General features: G+C 49.5%; 4 non-coding genes across 4 annotated transcripts; 2 read left to right on the top strand and 2 right to left on the bottom strand.

Annotated features, from left to right (window-relative positions):
• The first annotated feature begins 345 nt into the window (after positions 1-345).
• TRNAN-GUU (transfer RNA asparagine (anticodon GUU)) lies at positions 346-419 on the top strand. The gene has a single exon. It is a non-coding gene; the product is annotated as a tRNA-Asn (tRNA).
• Positions 420-7,286: 6,867 nt separating this feature from the next.
• TRNAF-GAA (transfer RNA phenylalanine (anticodon GAA)) lies at positions 7,287-7,359 on the bottom strand. Its single transcript has one exon. It is a non-coding gene; the product is annotated as a tRNA-Phe (tRNA).
• An 8,710-nt stretch (positions 7,360-16,069) lies between these two features.
• On the top strand, positions 16,070-16,151 carry TRNAS-AGA (transfer RNA serine (anticodon AGA)). Its single transcript has one exon. It is a non-coding gene; the product is annotated as a tRNA-Ser (tRNA).
• A 2,641-nt stretch (positions 16,152-18,792) lies between these two features.
• TRNAI-UAU (transfer RNA isoleucine (anticodon UAU)) lies at positions 18,793-18,886 on the bottom strand. The gene is made up of 2 exons: positions 18,849-18,886; positions 18,793-18,828 (listed from the first exon to the last, which is right to left on the bottom strand). It is a non-coding gene; the product is annotated as a tRNA-Ile (tRNA).
• Positions 18,887-20,140: the final 1,254 nt, after the last annotated feature.

Raw genomic sequence — 20,140 nt, 5'->3', positions numbered from 1 at the left:
TTTCCTGTGGATAGTGGCCAAGGGAATGCTGGGAAATGTAGTTCCTTCCCTGCTCCAGGGCTGGCTCTCTTGGCAGGGAGCTGGCCAAGGAACTACAGCTCCCAGGGCCCCGTGGGCTCTCAGCTCCCAGGCTGGATCCCTGCTGCTCCGAGGCTCCACTTCGGCAGCGCTGCGAGAGGGGAGGAAGTGAGCGTTATGGGCCCGTCTGAGCTTGGGCCTGGCACGGTGGAGCCATTGGTGCCACGGTGAATCCGGTCCTGTCCGGACTAGCGCCTTGCAAGCTCTAGCGTGGGCAGGAGATCTGCAGGCTGCACAGCCTTGGTAACAGCAGCCAGGTCTCCAGGTGTCTCTGTGGCGCAATGGGTCAGCGCGTTCGGCTGTTAACCGAGAGGATGGTGGTTCGAGCCCACCCAGGGACGCTGGTAACCTCCTGCTATTTCCTCGCTCCTCAAGGTGTGCTGGGAGCCTCAAAGGCCCCTTTTTTCACCTCAAACCCGACTCTCTTGGCCTCAGGGGGTTCAGCTGGTGGCCCGCAGAGTGCGCTGGATGCGAGTCAGAAACCCATCTCCCAGCAGCCATGCCGGGGGCTCGGGCTTAATCCTCAAGGCCAAGTGCAAAACCTTCAGCCGGGCACATTTCGCTCCCTTCCCGCTTCTGCCAAGCAGCAAGGGAGAAACGGACGAGACGCGCCAGCTCGAAGACTGCCTCCCTCCCACTTCCCTGTAGGCTGCTGTGACGTTATTAATATGAACTGAGACCAAATAGATCATTGTTGCCACCACCGTTATATATTTGCAGCAAATATTGTACAAAGGTTGGCATGTGAGGTGTCGATGAGAAGAGTATGATTTGCTGGTTATAATTATGCTAGCTGTATGTGTACCATTTTTGTATTTGAAGTTATGATTATGGGCTATGTACTTGTATTTCAAATGTATTTGATTCCAAGTCACTTCAGCGATGCATCTGGTCAGCTTCTTGAGAAAGGACTATTCTCAGTAAGTGCCCAGTGAAGAAAGACTTAACAGACAATGGACTTTCGGAGATGCCAATCCACATCTGAGCTTTCCTGGGAACATTCAAACTAACATAGAATCATAGAATATTAGGGCTGGAAGGGATCTGTCATAAATATAAAGGGAAGGGTAAAGCCCTTCAAAATCCCACCTGGCCAGAGGAAAAATCCTCTCACTTGTAAAGGGTTAAGAAGCTAAAGGTAACCTCGCTGGCACCTGACCAAAATGACCAATGAGGAGTGAAGGGTTCATGTTTAGCTATTCCACCTGGAAGCAGGCAGGGCACACCCTGACTGTTTTGTAGAAGCAATGCACACATTGCTCTATCCAAGGACAAGGGCTAGATATGAACCATGAGAACTTGATTGTTGGGACAGCGACTGTGGGAAGCTTTCTTAGCCTGGGCTCAAGGCCTGAGAACCAGGATTGTAGTAGATAAAAGATGGTAAATAAGTATATTAATCAACGTCATACATTCCTTTGTGTATCTTTTTGCAGTAGCAGTGTGTAATACTTAGGGGGGAGAAATATAATAAAAGGAGAAGGTGGAAGGCGGGGGGCAGAACAGCCCATCTCAGCTAACCAGCCTGCTTGTTTGCATAAAGCTGTGTTCTGTCTCATCATTGACCTGCCACAGAGGAGTCAAGAGTCTTTCAAAAGCTGGGAGGAGGGAGAAAAACAAAGGGTCTGTGTCTGTCTGGGTGATGCTTTTGCCGAGGACAGAACAGGAATGGAGTCTTAGAACTTAGTAAGTAATCAAGCTAGCTATGTGTTAGATTATGATTTCTTTAAATGGCTGAGAAAATAGCTGTGCTGAATAGAATGACTATTCCTGTCTGTGTGTCTTTTTTGTAACTTAAGGTTTTGCCTCGAGGGATTCTCTATGTTTTGAATCTAATTACCCTGTAAGGTATCTACAATCCTGATTTTACAGAGGTGATCCCTTTTTTACTTCTATTAAAGTCTTCTTGTAAGAAAACTGAATGCTTTTTCATTGTTCTAAGATCCAAGGGTTTGGGTCTGTGGTCACCTATGTAAATTGGTGAGGATTTTTACCAAACCTTCCCCAGAAAGTGGTGTGCAAGGGTTGGGAGGATTTTGGGGGGAAAGACATTTCCAAACTATGTATTTTCAGGAACCCAGATAAAGTTTGGTGGTGGCAGTGGAAATCCAAAGGCAAAGGGTAAAATCAATTTGTACCTTGGGGAAGTTTTAACCTAAGCTGGTAAAAGTAAGCTTAGGAGGTTTTCATGCAGGTCCCCACATCTGTACCGTAGAGTTTAGAGTGGGGGAGGAACCTTGACTATGTAGCTTAGATCAACTTATTGCAGTGTCTGCGCTGTGCTGGGTCGACGGGAGAGTTTCTCTTATGACTTACCTTATGCTTCTCATTCCGGTGGAGTACGGGAGTCGACGGGAGAGCGATCAGGGGTCGATTTAACAGGACTTCATTAGACCCACTAAATCAATCCACCGGCACATAGAGACAAGCCCTAAGAGTGAGACCAGCTCTGGGTCCCATTGGCACTGTGGATGCTCAGACACTGACCCTGTAACAATGAGATCACGCTAACGCCTCCGTAGTCGGCAGGATTCGAACCTGCGCAAGGGGACCTGAGTGGATTTCTAGTCCATCGCCTTAACTGACTTTTCAGTTTTTCTCACTACGTTATAGTTCCGTACTCTGCGAATTCTCACTTCCCGTTGTTTGCCCAGACCAGCTCCCCCAGAACACTCACTGCTGTGTCATTCTGCACCTGTGTCCAGGCTGAAGCGTGAGAATTCCTGCCCATTTCCCGTCTGGCTGGAGCACGATGAGAGTGTGTTTGTGTTAATGCCATTGCTGCAGACTGTTCATTTCCAACTTTGACCATTCACACAGCCCCTTTCCCATTCAAATCTCCAGCCACTCAGGGATTCCAATAGCAGGGGTCAAGGTTTCTCTGGGGCACTGAAATGTCTCAGGGAGCTGGTGCGTGAACTTAGCCTTGCGTTCCAGCCTTATTGTTTCACGGACTAACAGCAGCAGCAGGAAGAAAGAGCTGAGCATTCCTGCTCCGTACAGAGGAGTTTGATTTTGCTGCTTTCAATCCTTGGGCTCTGCCGGGAAAAGGAACCATTCAGGTGTCACTGAACTGAAGGTGGGAGACAATTTGCTGATAGGGATGGCTGTCTCCTATTAAAGGTGTTTATCTGGTACCATGTAGCAGGCAGGCCTTGTTCCCAGGTCTGTCTGAGGAAATAAAGTTTCTGTGCAAAATACCACAACTTGTAACGGAGAGGAGGGAAAGGCGATGGGACCAGGACATAAGGGATGAAACATAACATGGTTCTTTCATGTGCATTAACTCTGAAAAGGGATTGATCTCCACTCCATTGTATTTGAAGGGATGTTTAGTTTTACCCTGGGTAAAATACAAGGCTGAAGCCATTTTATGCGGGGTGACACTAGGATTCGAAGGTTAGTTACTTGCATTCCAGCTCCTAGGCCCCACAGGCAGAACCCAGACCCCCTATCCTGAATCCACACAGCCTCCAGATTCCCTATAGACCCTAGCTCCTCTTGCAGCCCAAAAAGGACCCCAGATTCCCCACCCTGTGTCCCAAACCCCACAGATCCTTGATGCCCTGCCATGCACCCCATAGAGCCCCCCTTGTACCCCCAAACGGACCCAGACCCCCATCATGCAGCCCTGCTGAAGAGATCATAGAATCATAGGGTTAGAAGGCACAAGGATCATCTAGTCTAACCCCTGCCAAAATGCAGGATTTGTTGTGTCTAAATCATCCAAGACAGATGGCGCCAGCCTCCTTTTGAAAACCTCCAGCGAAGGAGCTTCCACAACCTCTGTACACTTCTGTGCCATTGTCCTACTAGTCTGACAGTTAGGGAGTTTCCTCTGAGATTTAATCTGAATCTGCTGGGCTGTAGTTTGGACCCCCATTGCTTCCTGTCCTGCTCTCTGTGGCAAGGGAGAACAACTGTCCTATCTCTATCTCTATGTTTTTTATGGCAGCCTTTCAAGTATCTGAAAACTGCTATCATGTCCCCCCTTCATCTCCTCTTTTCCAAACTAAATATACCCCGTTCCTTCAGCCTTTGCTCACATGGCTTGCATTCCATCCCTTTGATCATCTTTGTTGCTTGACTCTGGATCCCTTCCAGTTTCTCTGCATCCTTTCTATACATTGATGACCAAAACTGGACACAATACTCCAGCTGAGGCCTAACCAGCACCAAGCAGAGTGGTGTGATCACCTCCCATGACTTCCATGCTATGCCTCTGTTAATGCAACCTAAAATTGCATTTGCTTTTTTTGCAAGAGCATCACATTGCTGACTCATGTTGAGGTTCAGATCCACCACAACTCCCAGATCCTTCTCAGCAGTGCTCCTGCCAAACCAGTTACTCCCTATTCTTCATTTGAGCTGTCAAGATTCCTTCCCCACTCTGAACTCTAGGGTACACATGTGAGGACCTGGATGAAAACCTCCTAAGCTTACTTTTACCAGCTTAGGTTAAAACTTCCCCAAGGTACAAACTATTTTACCCTTTGCCCTTGGGCTTCCACTGCCACCACCAAACTTTATCTGGGTTCCCGAAAAGACGTAGTTTGGAAATATCTTTCCCCCCAAAATCCTCCCAACCCTTGCACCCACTTCCTGGGGAAGGTTTGGTAAAAATCCTCACCAATTTGCATAGGTGACCATAGACCCAAACCCTTGGATCTTAAGAACAATGAAAAAAAGCATTCAGTTCTTGAAAAGAAGAATTTTAATAGAAGTAACAGTAAAAAAGAACTAACAATAAAAAGAATCACCTCTGTAAAATCAGGCTGGTAAATACCTTACAGGGTAATTAGATTCAAAACATAGAGAATCCCTTGAGGCAAAACCTTAAGTTACAAAAAGACACACAGACAGGAATATCCTTTCTATTCAGCACATCTTATTTTCTCAGCCATTTAAAGAAATCATAATCTAACGCATATCTAGCTAGATTACTGACTAAGTTCTAAGACTGCATTCCTGTTCTGTCCCTGGAAAAAGCATCATACAGACAGACCCTTTGTTTTTCCCTCCCCCCAACTTTTGAAAGCATCTTGTCTCCTCATTGATCATTTTGGTCAGGTGCCAGCAATGTTATCCTAGCTTCATATGTGAACATACGACTTGCCCACGTGACTCCAAACACTATCTTGTCACCTGTAATTTTCCACTAGCTGTGCTGAGGGCTTTGTTTGAAACAATGGGTTTCCCACCACATGGCAGAAGATATAAAAGGCCCTGGAAACCTCTCCATTTTGCCTCTTTCCTGCTGAAACCTCTGGAATATGGACTATCCAAATGGGAGCATTCTAACGAAGGGACTGAGGTCCTTCCAATGATTTGGAAGCAGCCAGAGACTTGACTTAAACCAGCAGTTTATTTAATTACTGCTACAAAGCCTGAACCAAGAACTTTGCAATTCCTGAATGTATTTGATTCCTTTAATCAATTTTAACTCTCACCTTTCTTTCTTTATTTTTATGAATAAACTTTGAGATTGTAGATACTAAAGGATTGGCAACAGCATGATTTGTGGGTAAGATGTAAGTTATATATTGACCTGGGTGTGTGGCTGGTCCTTTGGGATCGGAAGAACCTTTTATTTGAAGAGATTGGTTTTAAAGGCCCACCCATCTCTAAGTCTAGTGTTTTCGGTGGTAATACAAGAACTGGAATGCCAGAGGAAACTGCTTTCATAACTTCTTGTTAGCCAGAGTGGTGAAACAGAAGTTTGCTTTTGTTGCTGGTTTGAAATATCCTGTGGGGGATTAGCCACCTGTCCTGGGGTTTCAGAGTAACAGCCGTGTTAGTCTGTATTCGCAAAAAGAAAAGGAGTACTTGTGGCACCTTAGAGACTAACCAATTTATTTGAGCATAAGCTTTCGTGAGCTACAGCTCACTTCAGCTGTAGCTCATGAAAGCTTATGCTCAAATAAATTGGTTAGTCTCTAAGGTGCCACAAGTCCTCCTTTTCTTTTTCCGTCTTGGGGTGTATCCAGTGATAAGCTGCCAAAATCTTAACAACGGGTTCCCTCCTCACCCCATGAGGGGGTCGTTGCCCACCCCTGCCCCCCAGGACTCCTGCCCCATCCAACCCCCCCGTGTTTCTTGACGCGCCCCCGGGAACCTTGCCCCATCCATCTCCCTCCTCTGTTTGCCCCCAGAACCAGGCAGGAGGGTCTTGTGGGCCACTGTAGTGGGAGCCCACCCCACCCCTAAGAGCCAGAGGGACCTGCCAGGGGGCGAGGTGGGGAGTTCCGGCAGGGCTTACCTGGGGCAGCTCCCAGGAAGCATCCGCCAGGTCTCTCTGGCTCCTAGGGGTGGGGGAGCGTAGCTGGGGGGAAACAGGGGGAGCGGCCGCTCCCCCCACTGATCACATAAAAAGTGGAGCCTTAGGTGCCAACTCGGTGGGTGCACCGGGGCTGGAGCACCCATGGGGAAAATTTGGTGGGTGCAGAGCACCCACCGGCAGCTCCCCGCCCCACCCCCAGGTCACCTCCACTCCACCGCCGCCCCTGAATGCGCCGCCCCGCTCTGCTTCTCTGCCCCCCCCAGCTCCCCATGAATCAGCTGTTTGGCAGGAAGCCGGGGAAGGCTGAGAAGCAGGCCACAGCTTCACACTGAGGCCCAGGGAGGCGGAGATGAGCTGGGGCGAGGAGCAGTTCCCCTGCGCGCCTCCCCATGTTACCTGCTGTGGTGTGGGTGGCCCTCCTTGCGCCCCCCCACCCCAGCTCACCTCCACCTCCCTGGGCCTGAACGCGAAGCTGCCGCCTGCTTCTCAGCCTGTCCCGGCTTCCCACATGAACAGCTGATTCGAGGGAAGCCGGGGTGGGGGGGTCGGAGAAGCAGAGCGGGGCAGCGCGTTCAGGGGAGGAGGCAGAGGCGGAGGTGAGCTGGGGCCAGGGGTGGGGCGGGGAGCTGCTGGTGACTTTACGAAAAATACCTGTGATTAAATCATCACCTTACTCATTGTCTGAAATAAATTGAAACACTTCCACCTGCAAGTGGATTTAGCCCAGGACCCTCAGAGTCAGCAGCTGTTACACCTCCCACTGAGCTCTCTGTCAGGTGTCCCAGTGCCGGAAGCCTCCTGTTTACATCCTAAGATAGCATTTTTGCATCGGGGGGCTGATATTTTGGACTGGACACTGTAGCAGGTAAAAGTGGTGCTGTGCTCCAGAAAACAAGCCACCTCTGCACCAAAGAGGGAGAAAAAGCCCTGCCAAAGACCAGGATTGAACCAGGGACCTTTAGATCTTCAGTTTAATGCTCTCCCAACTGAGCTACTTCAGCAGCTGCATGGCTCCCCTTTGGCCTGCTGCTTCTCTGTCACGGATGTTTTGTTAGCCATGGCACACAAAAAGGACGTCGTTGTGAGAGGCCCATGAAGGCAAGATTCACTTTTGCCTGCCTTGCTCAGCTTGACTTGCTGCCTCAACCCATTCCTGCCTTAGTTCCCAGGTTGACGTGGTGGCAGAAGTGGACTGGGGGCCAGTGACACAGGGAAGAAGTTGAGCTTGACCCTGAGCTAGACTAGACCCTGGTGGCGAGAGTCTGGCCACCACTTGCCACCCCACCCTGTTGTCCTAGCTTCCCCTGTCTCCTGTTGGGGCTTCCCCGCATAAACCACCCTGCCCCAACCACCCCTAGGCTAGCTGGGCTCCCTTGGTCACCTGATGGCTGGTCACCCCAGTTGGTGCTGAGCACCCCTCTTCTTTCCCCTGGTGCTCCAGCCCCAGAGCACCCACAGAGTTGGGGCCTCTGCCCAGATTAGGATCAGCTGCCTTGGGGTGAATCTTGAGTCACTCCCTGAGTGTGGGGCCAGCCTGAGTCCAGCGGAGCTGCCAACCAGGAGCTACCTGAGCCAAGCGCCACCCGACTGGACCCCGAACCTCCAACTGCCTTGCCCTCCCACCCCAATCCCTCCCACCCCAAAACCCCTCCTGGAGCATGCACCCCACAACCCCCCTGCCCCCAGACCCCTCCCCATCCTCAGTGCCCCACCCCCAACATCCTCCCTCTTCCCCATCATACTCAGCACCCCGCCCCCAACTTCCTCCTCCTCTCCCCACCATCCTCAGCACCCCACCCCCGACCTCCTCCTCCCCCGAACTTTAAAGACTGGGTAGGGAGAGATGTAATTGAATAGAGCTTTGAAATGCAAGTCTGCATTGTTAGAGGTAGAAGTGTAGATGTCCGCTCAGGTCTTGTGATGTAAGCAAAGAAGTCTTGTCTAGGGCCAGAGCTTTAATTCAAAGATCAAAAAAGGAATATTAACATTTAGGAAGACTCTTGAGTGACATAGTATTATTGTCTATGTCTCTTTGAAGGTTGTGATCACCTGTATCTGAACTGTTTAATGGATAAATTATCTTGTGCTAATTGCCATGATCTTTGGAAGAAGGAAAGTTAAGCCAATTGTTTTCTCAGACAGGAAACGTATAAAAACCTTGGGACATGATCCTTCTTCATCTCAGACCTGCTTTGGGTTTCAAGAGCGGGAAACCCTGAGCCATAAGAATTGAGATCCCCAGTCATTGACTGGAGTCATCCTGAATATGGACATCGGACTGTAACCTGTGGACTATTTCTAAAAGGACTTTTGGCGACTACAAGCTCATCTCTGCTGTGTGTCTGAACCTCAAGAATTGAACTCAAGTCTGTCTGTCTTTTAACCAATTCTCTCTTTTCTTTTTTAATAAATTTTAATTAGTTAATAAGAATTGACTGTAAGTGTGTATTTGGGGAAAGATCTGAGTTCTCATTTGACCTGGGTCTGGGGCTTGGTCCTTTGGGGTCAGGAGAACCTTTTCTTTTGTGTGATGAAAGAAGATTTTCAGAATTGATCATCATATGCTTGACATGTGTGTCTGGATGGAGGCCTGAGGCTGGGCACCTTAAGGGAACTGCATTATTTGGACATCTGAGTAACCAGGGAGGTGCTATAGCAGCTGTTTTGGGCTGGCTGGGTAAATCTAACTATTGGAATATCCACCAGTGTTTGGGGTTTGTCTGCCCTGGTCTGTTTGCAGTTCACCCTGATTGAGTGACCTCAGCTGGCTCTCACAGGCAGCACCGTCACAGCTGGGTGTGGGTGTTAATCTTTTCCTGTCTGGTGTGTGCTGGGCTCACAAAGGCTTTTTGCTCCCTCGTGGTGGGGCCTGGTGTCCTGGTTTGGGAGCCCTGTGGATGCGATGGGGTGTCTGGAATGGGGCGTGTGTGATTCCCACCGTGCCCCTTCCCCTCTGCCTGCGGAGCTGAGGACAGATGGGTCTGAGGAGTAGAGCAGGAGCTCTGGGATGGAGAAGAGCAATATGAAGATGGCGTCTAAGATGAGGCCAGGTGACTTCTGTGGAGGGAGACATGCTGGACAATGCCAAGGATTTGGAAGACACCCAAGTGTGAGCCCAGGGCGCAGGGAGAGCTGGGGGAGGGCGTCTGTGTTATACTAATAAAATAAGACCAACAGGATCTTGTAAAAGGGACGAGGCAAAATGCCACATTTATTGTAAATATAATAAAAATATAGAAAACACACACAGCTCTGTCATTACTTATTCCTTACTTATCTGCAGATACATTCATACATTGAGTCATACAAGTTCTGCATAGAGGTTATAGTGACCAGCCTAGACGTTGCCCATGACAGAGCACTGGCCAGGTGGCCTGGACACGAGAACGGAGCCAAGTCTGTGTCAGATACGCCTCCGATGCTCCTGGAGGGTGGTGGCAGAACCGGAGACTGAAAGTTCTCAGTTTGCAGAGTCCATTTTTATAGGAATTTAGTCCTATGCCAGCCACGCCAGTTAAGGGCTTTCCGCGATTGTTGTTACAAAAAGTGCCAATCTCCATTACAAAGAATCAGTTTACAGAGTAGAGTCAATTGAGCAGAACCAATTGAGCAAGTCAAGTCAATTGAGCGGTTTGCGTTCATAAGCGTTGTCATAAATATAAAGGGTAGGGTAAATCCCTTTAAAATCCCTCCTGGCCAGAGGAAAAACCCTTTCACCTGTAAAGGGTTAAGAAGCTAGGATAACCTCGCTGGCACCTGACCAAAATGACCAATGAGGAGACAAGAGACTTTCAAAAGCTGGGAGGAGGGAGAAAAACAAAGGGTCTGGGGCTGTCTGTATGCTGCTTTTGCCGGGGACAGAACAGGAATGGAGTCTTAGAACTTTTAGTAAGTAATCTAGCTAGATATGCGTTAGATTATGATTTCTTTAAATGGCTGAGAAAAGAACTGTGCTGAATAGAATAACTATTCCTGTCAGTGTGTCTTTTTTGTAACTTAAGATTTTGCCTAGAGGGATTCTCTATGTTTTGAATTTAATTACCTTGTAAGGTATTTACCATCCTGATTTTACAGAGGTGATTCTTTTTACTTTTTCTTCTATTAAAATTCTTCTTTTAAGAAACTGAATGCTTTTTCATTGTTCTTAAGATCCAAGGGTTGGGTCTGTAGTCACCTATGCAAATTGGTGAGGATTTTTATCAAACCTTCCCCAGAAAAAAGGGGGTAAGATTTGGGAGGATTTTGGGGGAAAGACGTTTCCAAACGAACTCTTTCCCAATAACTGGTGTTAGGCGTTTGGTGGTGGCAGCGAAAGTCCAAGGGCAAAAGGTAAAACAGTTTATACCTTGGGGAAGTTTTAACATAAGCTGGTAAAAGTAAGCTTAGGAGGTTTTCATGCAGGTCCCCACATCTGTACCCTAGCATTCAGAGTGGGGAAGGAACCTTGACAGGGTCAATCTCAATTACAAGCAAGCAAAAGTGTCAACTCAGAGAGAGTATCCAGTGTAGCAGCCGTGTTAGTCTGTATCCGCAAAAAGAACAGGAGGACTTGTGACACCCTAGAGACTAACCAATTTATTTGAGCATAAGCTTTCATGAGCTACAGCTCACTGAATCGGATGAAGTGAGCTGTAGCTCACGAAAGCCTATGCTCAAATAAATTTGTTAGTCTCTAAGGTGCCACAGGTACTCCTTTTCCTTTTTCAGAGAGAGTAGTGTCAATTGAGTGGTTTGTGTTGTAAGGTGTCCATGTCAATTACAAAGCATCGCTTAGAGTTAATTAATGGCTTACAAGGTACTTAGAGTCAATTGACAGTTTGCAAGCTTTAACACGGACACTCTCAGCAGCTATGGAGAGTTGCAAATCAATACTGCAGAATTACAATTATTTCAAATTACAAATATTAAAAATATGCCTGTATAAAATATGCCTACAGCATGGCCCTGGCACTCCTTTCTTCAGGCTCCATGTGGGAAAGAGGAGAAGTGTGGCAGCAAGTACAAACTTCTGGGTGTCAGGTGAAGCGGCGAGAATCCCAACCACCAGGTCAAACCACAGGACTGCAGGCATCAGCAGCCAGTTCTAGAGCCCCAACCCATAGCAGCCATCCCACCCAAAGTCCTGGCTCCAGAGGGCAGGAGTCACCCAGTAGGAGGTGAACAACTCACTCTTGCACAGCCAGAGACAGGGAAGGCAAGGATTTTGAGATCCAGGGATTTACCACAAGGTCCCCTGGCGATTTGAACTCAGATTGCAGGATTCAGAGTTCTGAGTGCTGACCATTACACCATGGGACCAGCTTCTGCTGCCTTCTCTGGCCATCAGTGAGCCTCATGGGGATGGCTTGTGTAAGGGGACTGTTGGCCCTTTACTAAAACTTTGTGGGGTTTTTTGGTTGGTTAGTTCCCAGTCCCAATAGAAAGGGGAAGGGTTAATGGGAAATCAGGACCCTGAGAGTGACAGGGCCCTGGGGCAATGGTCACCAAGTGGTAGGGAACAAGTGAGAATTGGTTGCTGGAGAAAAATTCCTGGTGAAAATTGGCAAAGCTGTGGATATTTTGAAAAGTTACAGTGAATTTACACATGAAGATACAAACAGAGAGACAAACACACAGAGAGAAAGAGAAAATCACACAGTGCACAGGCCCACACAGACATAAACAAAAACCGCACACACACACACACAAAGCCATACACACATAAGGGAAAGCCACTCAAAACATACAAAGAACAAATCCACACCAAAAAACACAGAAAAAGCACACAACAAGAAAACACAAAATCCATACACGAAAAGAATACTAAGCAAAAACCAATATGCATGCAAAAATCATACACACACGCACACAAAACTGGGCAAGGCAGTCACAAAAATCACCCAGGACCCACATGCACATCAACACGACAGACACAAAACTTACCAACATACAGAAGTCAGGCAGGGTTTGAGTCTCACAGCCAGGAGGGTGTGCACACAGGTGATTTGGGGAGCAAAGATTGAAGGGGAGTCAGGGGTGAAGAATCACAGGATGGGCAGCGCTCTGGGCTCTGCTTGACCCCCCCTGACACAGGCGGCTGGTGGAGAGTGGAGCCTTGTAGATGTGTGAATCTGCCCTGCACTCGGTAAAGGAAGGGACCTCGGTGTCTGCTGGGCTGGAATTGTATTTTCCGCAGGGCAAAATGATTGGCAGAAGCCATCTGCTTACAGAAAACCAGTACTCTAGCTGGGGTTTGAACTCATGACTGCAGCATCATTCTATAAGTCCTGTGCACTAACCCATTGCACCACTGGAGCCCACATTTAGGGTCTTGTCTCTTTAGTTCATAGATGGATGGATTGGCGGGGGTTGCATTACTCAAACAAATCCATAGGAAAGGCTGCAGGACAGCAGCAGCAGAGGTGGGGAGCCTCCTTCTGTGTGATCGAGCTGGTTCCCACCTTCCGCTGCTGAGGGGAAGGTTGGTGCTTTGAGCCCACCCGGTGCTGGAACTTCTCCTTGGAGAGGTTAACGAGACTCTGAAGAAGCGAAGGGAAGACTTTTCTATTCCGGCTGATCTTCATCTGTCTCCTGTGGCCCTTCAGGCTCTCTGCTCCCCTGTTGGGGCGATCCAGAGGCAAGTCCTGACCTGGGTGAGTCACGGAGAGGCTGTGTCCCATGCCGTGTGTGTGTGGGAGAGGGGTAGGGTAGGGTTCGGGTGGGCTCCAGGGGAAAAGGTTGGGAATGACAGTGTGTGGGGGAGGGGGAAGGGTGTGTTTCTTAGGATATAAATGAGGGCAAACACAGGGGTAGATACAGTGAAGCCCCGGGTCTGAATGTTATGACCCTGTGCGGTGCTGCCATTCACCTTCCCCTCCTGTGGTCTCAGCTGTCATTGAATCCAGCATTTTTTCACCTGTCATCGTCCCAGAGGTGTCGCACATGCCCCAAATACAGAGTGTCCCTCTTGGAGACGCGAGGACTGGAGCAGATTTCAGCTGCTGGACTGCTCTGCTGGGTTTTCTACTTTCAGAAGGGGAACTGCTGAGTGTTTACATTCATTTCAAACATCCCCATTCAGCGGACTCCTGAACACACTGGAGAGGGTCCAGAAATCAATTTTCATTTGAAAAAGTTTTTAAAGGGAAGTGCTTGGATTTGAACTAGGAACCCATTGCCCTGCAGGCAACTATTCAACCAGTGAGCAACAGTCTCAAAAAAGACTGCCCTGTATAGCCCAGAGCAGGAACGGCTTTGAACCTGGGGGTTAGTGAACTTTATCTCTACACAAACCCCACGGCTTACAAGGTCCCCACACCCGCCCTGTGTCACCAGAGCACAACAACAACTTTCCTTGGAGCACACACAGCTCCCCAGCTCTGTGCCCTTCCATCTCCCCAGCATTGCTCCAATCCCTTAAAGCAGGGTCTCAAACTCACTTTACCTTAGGGCCAGTGAAAATCCTCAAATTCTCCCAGTGGGCCAATAATGTCATTTATGCTGCCCAGAACCCGCTCCCCAAAACTCCACCCCCCAAAAAACTCCACCCCCCCACCTGCCTAAGGCTCTGGGAGGGAGTTTGTGTGGGAGAAGAGGTCTGGGGTAGGGGATTGGGATGCGTGCTCTGGAAGGGACTTTGGGTGCAGAAGGGGTGAGAGGTAGGGCTCTGGGAGGGAGTTTGGGTGGGAGAGGGGGGTCTGGGGTGCAGGCTCTGGGATGCAGTCCAGGTCCTGGGTGCAGGCTCTGGGCTGGGGCAGGGGGTGGGGGTGCAGGAGGAGGGGGTGGGGGTGCAGGCTCTGGGAGGGTGTTTGGGGTCGGGAGGAGGTGTGTGGGAAGGGGGTGCAGGCTCTGGGAGGGAGTTTGGAGGCTTGGGGATGTGATCCAGGCTCTGGGAGAGAGTTGGGGATGTGAAGGGGGTATGTGGGGTGGGGATGCAGACTCTGGGAGGGGGTTGGAGGTGCCGTGATTACCTGGGGCTCCAAGGCCGGGGGGAGCCTCCACACCCTGTTGAACATACGCACCACACCCACAGTGCCCCATTGGCCACAGGGGCGCTCAGGGAGGGGCAGCTCTTGCAGGCAAAGCCCCCCCCCAGCCCTGGGGCCACAGGGAGGGTCCAGCAGCCACTGGAGCAAGCAGGAAGACGCCGCTCAGCTCCGCTGTGCTGCCCGGGCCCCTGGAGTCGGGGGGCAGGGGGAGTGTCTGGGGGCAGCAGGTGGGGCCAAGGGAGCGACCTGGTGCCAAAACTGCTAAAGCCCTGAGGGCCACATTAGGGAGGTTTGCGGGCCGCAAATGTCCCGGAGGCTGGGAGTTTGAGACCCTTGATATAATGGCTTCAGCCTTGTAGTTTCCCAAGTCCAAAAGTAAACATATCTTCAAATCCAAGGGAGTGGAGATCAGTCAATGTTCGGAGGCATCCCACGTGAAAACACCACGTTGTGGTTCATGCTGGCCCCATCGTGTGGCCATCACCTTTCCCTCCTCTCCCTTAAAAGTTTTGGTAGTTTGCATAGAAACTTTCTTCCCTCAGGAGAGACCTGGGAACCAGGGCTGCCAGCCAGACAAACACCTTTAAGAGGAGGTGTCCCTCTCCCGGTCAAAAAATGATCTCCGGCCTTCAGTTCAGTGACAGCCTGAATTGTTCCTTATCCCGCCAGAGCCGGAGGATTGAAAGTAGCAACATCAAACCCCTGTGTAGCTCACAGGAATGAACACAAACACTCCCTGGTATCTGAAGAGATGTTTCGTTTTACCCTTGGTCAAACGCAAGGCTAAAGGGAAAGGCGGTGGCCCCAGATATAAAGAGTGAAACACGACACATCATAGCTATGCCCGTAGTGACTGCAAAATCTTTTTACATACTTCTTATTACCTCAGTGTATTGTTTTCTCTGGAGTCTAAACCTTGACTGTACCTTGACCAAGAAATTTGGATCTTGATAAAAGGAACCGACTACCCCTGGTTAAGGCCATGGACTTGACACTCACTGGGGTGTCCTACACAGGTACCAGTACTAACAGCAATGGCTCACTTTTAGCCATAGTTTTTAATCAGGGCAATGAATTGAAACAAACCCCAGTTAAATCATTTGTCAGCCTGAGCCCTTCACCCACAGTCCGTAAGGCATTGGGCCACCACGTGGATGTTTCATTTCCCACCTCAATTTCACACAAAGACACAATTTCCTTTGCACAGATCCATGAACAGCAAAACCTCCCTGTGTCTCTTGTCTGAGCCACGGCACTCAATTCCAGTGAACCCTTCTCTCCTGCAATGGCAATGATCAGACAGAGGGACGTGGCCACCTGCGTCCCTGTCGGGGAGACATTGGCTCGGCTCTTTCTTTATGCTGCTCTTGTTAGTCCATGAAACATCAAGGATGGAATGCAAGGCTGAGTTCACGCACCAACCCCCTGAAAAGTTTCCATGCCCCAGAGAAAACCCGACCCCTGCTATTAGAATGATGTGCTGGAGATTTGAATAGGAAAGGGACTGTCTGCTTGTCAACGTGGGGAATGAACAATGATCTACAGCAATGTCGTTAACACAAACACACTCTCATCGTGCTCCAGCCGGAAGGGGAATGGGCAGGAATTCTCGCTGTTCAGCCATGGACACGCTTACACTAATGCACAGCCTTGAGTGTGCTGGGGAAGCTGGTCTGAGCAAACAATTTGAAGTGACAATTCTGGGAGAACTGAATCATAGTGTAGTGGAGCAGCTGCACGTCCAGTAGTTGTGGCCGAGTGGTTAAGGCGATGGGCTAGAAATCCATTGGGGTCGCCCCGCGCAGGTTCAAATCCTGCCAACTACGGAAGCACTGGGCTGTTATTATTACTGTAGTCTTAGTGCCTGAGCATCCACAGTGTGAACTGGAGCCAGATCTGGTCTCTTTGGCTGTCTACACTTAAAATGTTGCTGTGACACTTCTCTAGCGCCTTGGGTAGACAGTCACTACACCGACTGGAGGGGTTTTCCCACCCCTGTAACAGCTACATTGACAGAACAATTTTTCCTTCTATTTAGCTCTATCTAACCAGGGCTCAGGTCCGCTTAACTCTATTGGTTTGGGGGTGTGGATTTTTCACACCCTGAGAGACGGAGCTCTGCCAGTTAAGTGCCCAGCATAAACCAGCACTTAGATCCCCCTTAGGATTTCCATGCAGGCACTGAACTGTGAGAGGAAAACATCAGCTCACAAACACGGAGACTGAATTCCCCAAATTTAAGCTCTCTGCACTTTTGAGAAAGTCATAAAATTTAATTCATTCCTGCTAGGACAGAGAAAAACATAAGTGACACTAAGTTTTTGGCTTGATTAAATAAAGTTAAGGGTTTAATTACTATGGTAAAAATATGTACCGATTCCTCTAAATAACACCATAACGTGAGATAAGAACAGAGACAAATCTTGCCAGTGAAGACTAATTTAACAAATGATCTCCGCATTATTAATTTCCACTGTGCCCCCACTGCAGGTCTGGGCCCCTCCAGTGTAACTGCTCTGCATTCGCCTTCCCGTTAGCATTGGTTTTGGACACTCCCAACTTTGGAAAATTGTGCAATTCAGAATTTGAATAGTGACCCTGGCTCCTTCCTGCACCTGCTCTACATCGCTATACAGCACCTTCTCCACTTGCAGAGTCACCTGCAGGGTTCAGCAGGGACCCCTGGCAAGGACAGTGGGTGCAGCTAACAGCCCGGTGTGCCTGGCAGTGAGGCAGGGGCAGCCCGAGGCTGGAAGCTCTGAGTCAGCTGTGGAGAAACACCCCCCCACACACGAGTACAGCGATTGAATTCCCCAACTTTAGCATCATGACACCCTGTAGAAAGCCCCACGTGTCCGCTGTTTTTTCACAGAGTGATGCAAAAATCAGGTGACACCAATTTTGAAGTTTGAGTAAATAAAGTTTCGGAGATAGTTATTAAGCTCGCAAAAATATGCCAAAGATCCCTCTGCATAACACCGGAAGGTGAAATAGGAACAGAGACAAACCTTGTCTGCAAAGGCTAATTTCCCAAACGATCCTTGTTAGAATAGAGATATTCAGGCCCACCTGTAAAGCCTATACTTTAAGAGTACAGGCTTTTTTTTATCACAGTGTATTTTTACTGTGTGTTTTTATCCTTAGCTAGTTACGGGGTACAAAAGAAAGAATCAAAATCACAGTCTGCCTGTGTACGGTCCTTCTCTCCCCAGGAGAGTCTGAGGCTGGGTTCTTAGGCTAAGGCCTTTGTCTAAGCTGCAGGGGCAGCCATAAACTGGGAAGCGAACAGTCACATCCTCACATCCCCAACCCGTCCCATTGAAATACGGTGGTATTGGGCGGTTAGGAAGACGATCCTGTCCTGATAGTGCCCATCACCACCAGATACAGAAACAGATCTTAAGAGAGCCTCCTGTCTGGCAAGAAATCCCTTCTCAGTGGTTGTGGTTGTGAAACCCTCATTTCAATATATGTTATCTTTACGGCCTCCACTTTTCTGTTGTCAATCTGTCTGGTTCTCTAATTGTTTCTGACTGTTGTATAATTAATTTTGCTATGTGTAAGTTCATTAGTGTAGTGGGATATAATTGGTTAGAGAATTATGTTACAATATATTAGGATTGGTTAATTACATTTCAGTAAAATGATTGGTTAAGGTATAGCTGAGAATATTACCATATAATCTGGAGTCAAACAGGAAGTGGAAGTGGAAACTGGAATCATGTTTGCGAAGTGGGGGAATGGGAACAGGGAAGAGAGACACAGGCAAGGCTCTGCAGCGTCGGAGCCGGGAAGGGGGACGCGGGGTAAACGCTTTGCAGTGTCGGAGCTGGGAAGGGAACACTGGGGAACAGAGTCTATCGGTGTATAGAGATAAGCCCCAGTGGTGTGAAGGGCTTCAGAATATGCTTCCTTGGAAACTGACCCCAGGAAACATCACATTGTCTGCACTTCGGACTTCTGGTCTTTTGCTGCTTGCTGCTTGCGTGACAAGAACTGGGGAAGAGGGCAGGGGAAGAGAAAGCCCTCTAACAAAATGGCTACCTTGCTTCTCTCCCTCCCAGGCGCCAAGGATCCACAGGACTCGAGGCTCTGCTTGAGGGATCCTGGCACAGCGGCTGGTGGGGGAGAATCATAGAAGGTTAGGGTTGGAAGGGACCTCAGGAGGTCATCTAGTCCAACCCCCTGCTTGAAGCAGGACCAATCCTCAATTTTTGCCCCAGATCCCTAATTGGCCCCTCAAGGATTGAACTCACAACCCTGGGTTTAGTAGGCCAATGCTCAAACCACTGAGCTATCCCCCTGAGAAAGGATTGTAGATTCTGACCTGCACTCTGGAGGGGAGGGAATAATTCAAAGGGGCATTTTTGAGTCCTCCCCCATCCTCAGTGTCCCCCGGGCTGGCATTCTACACTCCACAGGGCCAAACAAACAAGTGGGTGAAGCCATTTGGTTAATGAAAACCAGTGCTCCAGGTGAGGCTTGAACTCACAACCTCAGCATAGCTCCTCTCAGCACTGCCCTATAAGTACTGCGCGCTAACCAATTGCGCCACTGGGGCACCTGGCTATGGCTGCTCTCCCAGGCCCCTAGGGTGAGAAAGGCGAGGCGTGACCCCCCAAAACTTCTCAGTGGAGCTGAGAGCAGGAGGAGACAAGTGCTGGTCCTTGGTGGGGTGGGTTCTTCTGAAGGGTTCCCGGCACCATTTGACCCTCTTGTTCTTCTCTGTGCGATACCAGAGCTGATTAAGACTCAATGGAGAGTCTTGCTGCAGATCAACAGATCTGAAATCCCCGAGAACCAAGTCTAAGCATTAGTCCTGCTTTGGGACAGAGTCTCTCAGGCAGGAAACTGCCGAGTCTGCACGAGCCATGAGGCTCCCTCGCTAACAGCTGAGATCAGTGAGAGCTGTGTGAAGCGCCGGGACCCAGGGGCGCGTGAACAGGGGGGCACAATGCCCCAGGACTTTTAGAAATGGGAGGGCTCTGCCTTACCACTTTGTAATGACCGTAAGGGTGAGGGAGGGTGGGGAGGGGGCGGAGAGCAGTGATCGGGAGGTGGGGTCTTGGGGGGAAGAGTCAGCGCAGGAGTGGGGCCTCGGGGAGAAGGGGTGATGCAGGTGCGTGGCTTCAAGAGGAAGGGATGGGGCTACTCTTCGGGCTCTGGTGGCCACTACTTTTAGGGAGCCTGCACCGCTCTTAGTGGGACCGCAAGACATCCCAGAGGAGAGAGGGTGGCCAGCAGAGCAGTGACAGGGTGGAACGGCAAGTGACCAGCAATGTGGGCAGACAGGGGAGGGAGAAAGGGGCTTTCCCCCCAGGAGGTGAGAGGTGATCTCTGGGTTTTCATTGACCCAGGACAGCAGCTGGGAGTGAGGTGCAGTGAAGGGAGGGGCACTTCCAAAGAGCTTTTGGTCTCTGGATTTCAGAGCCCGAGGCAAAAGGACACTGCCCAGCATACTGTGGGCGGGTGTTTTGCTCACAGTGTCATGTTATGAATCCTGATTGTGGTGTTTTCCAAAGTTAAGACAAGGTGATTTTCCTCCTTTTTATTAAAGTTTCTTTTCTCCACTCAGTGCTGGTGAGTGGGGAAAGTATTGCCTCTTAGAGGCAGCCAGTGGCCCTGGTTAGTTTCCCCAGATTACTGGGTGGGGGCTTAAGCGGATTGTGTGCTGTAGTGTTGAAGCACCCAAACAGGGAATTGTAACTTCAGCCTTCAGATTAAGAGCCAGATGGGGGAAGAGCGTCTTCACGAGCAGGCTGGCTAACCTAGTGAGGAGGGCTTTAAACTAGGTTCACCAGGGGAAGGAGACCAA

This window comes from Eretmochelys imbricata, chromosome 22 (genome assembly GCF_965152235.1).
Source record: "Eretmochelys imbricata isolate rEreImb1 chromosome 22, rEreImb1.hap1, whole genome shotgun sequence".
NCBI classification, from domain to species: Eukaryota; Metazoa; Chordata; order Testudines; family Cheloniidae; genus Eretmochelys; species Eretmochelys imbricata.
The sequence above is the reverse complement of the archived record's forward strand: the minus strand, read 5'-3'. Positions and strand labels throughout refer to the sequence as shown.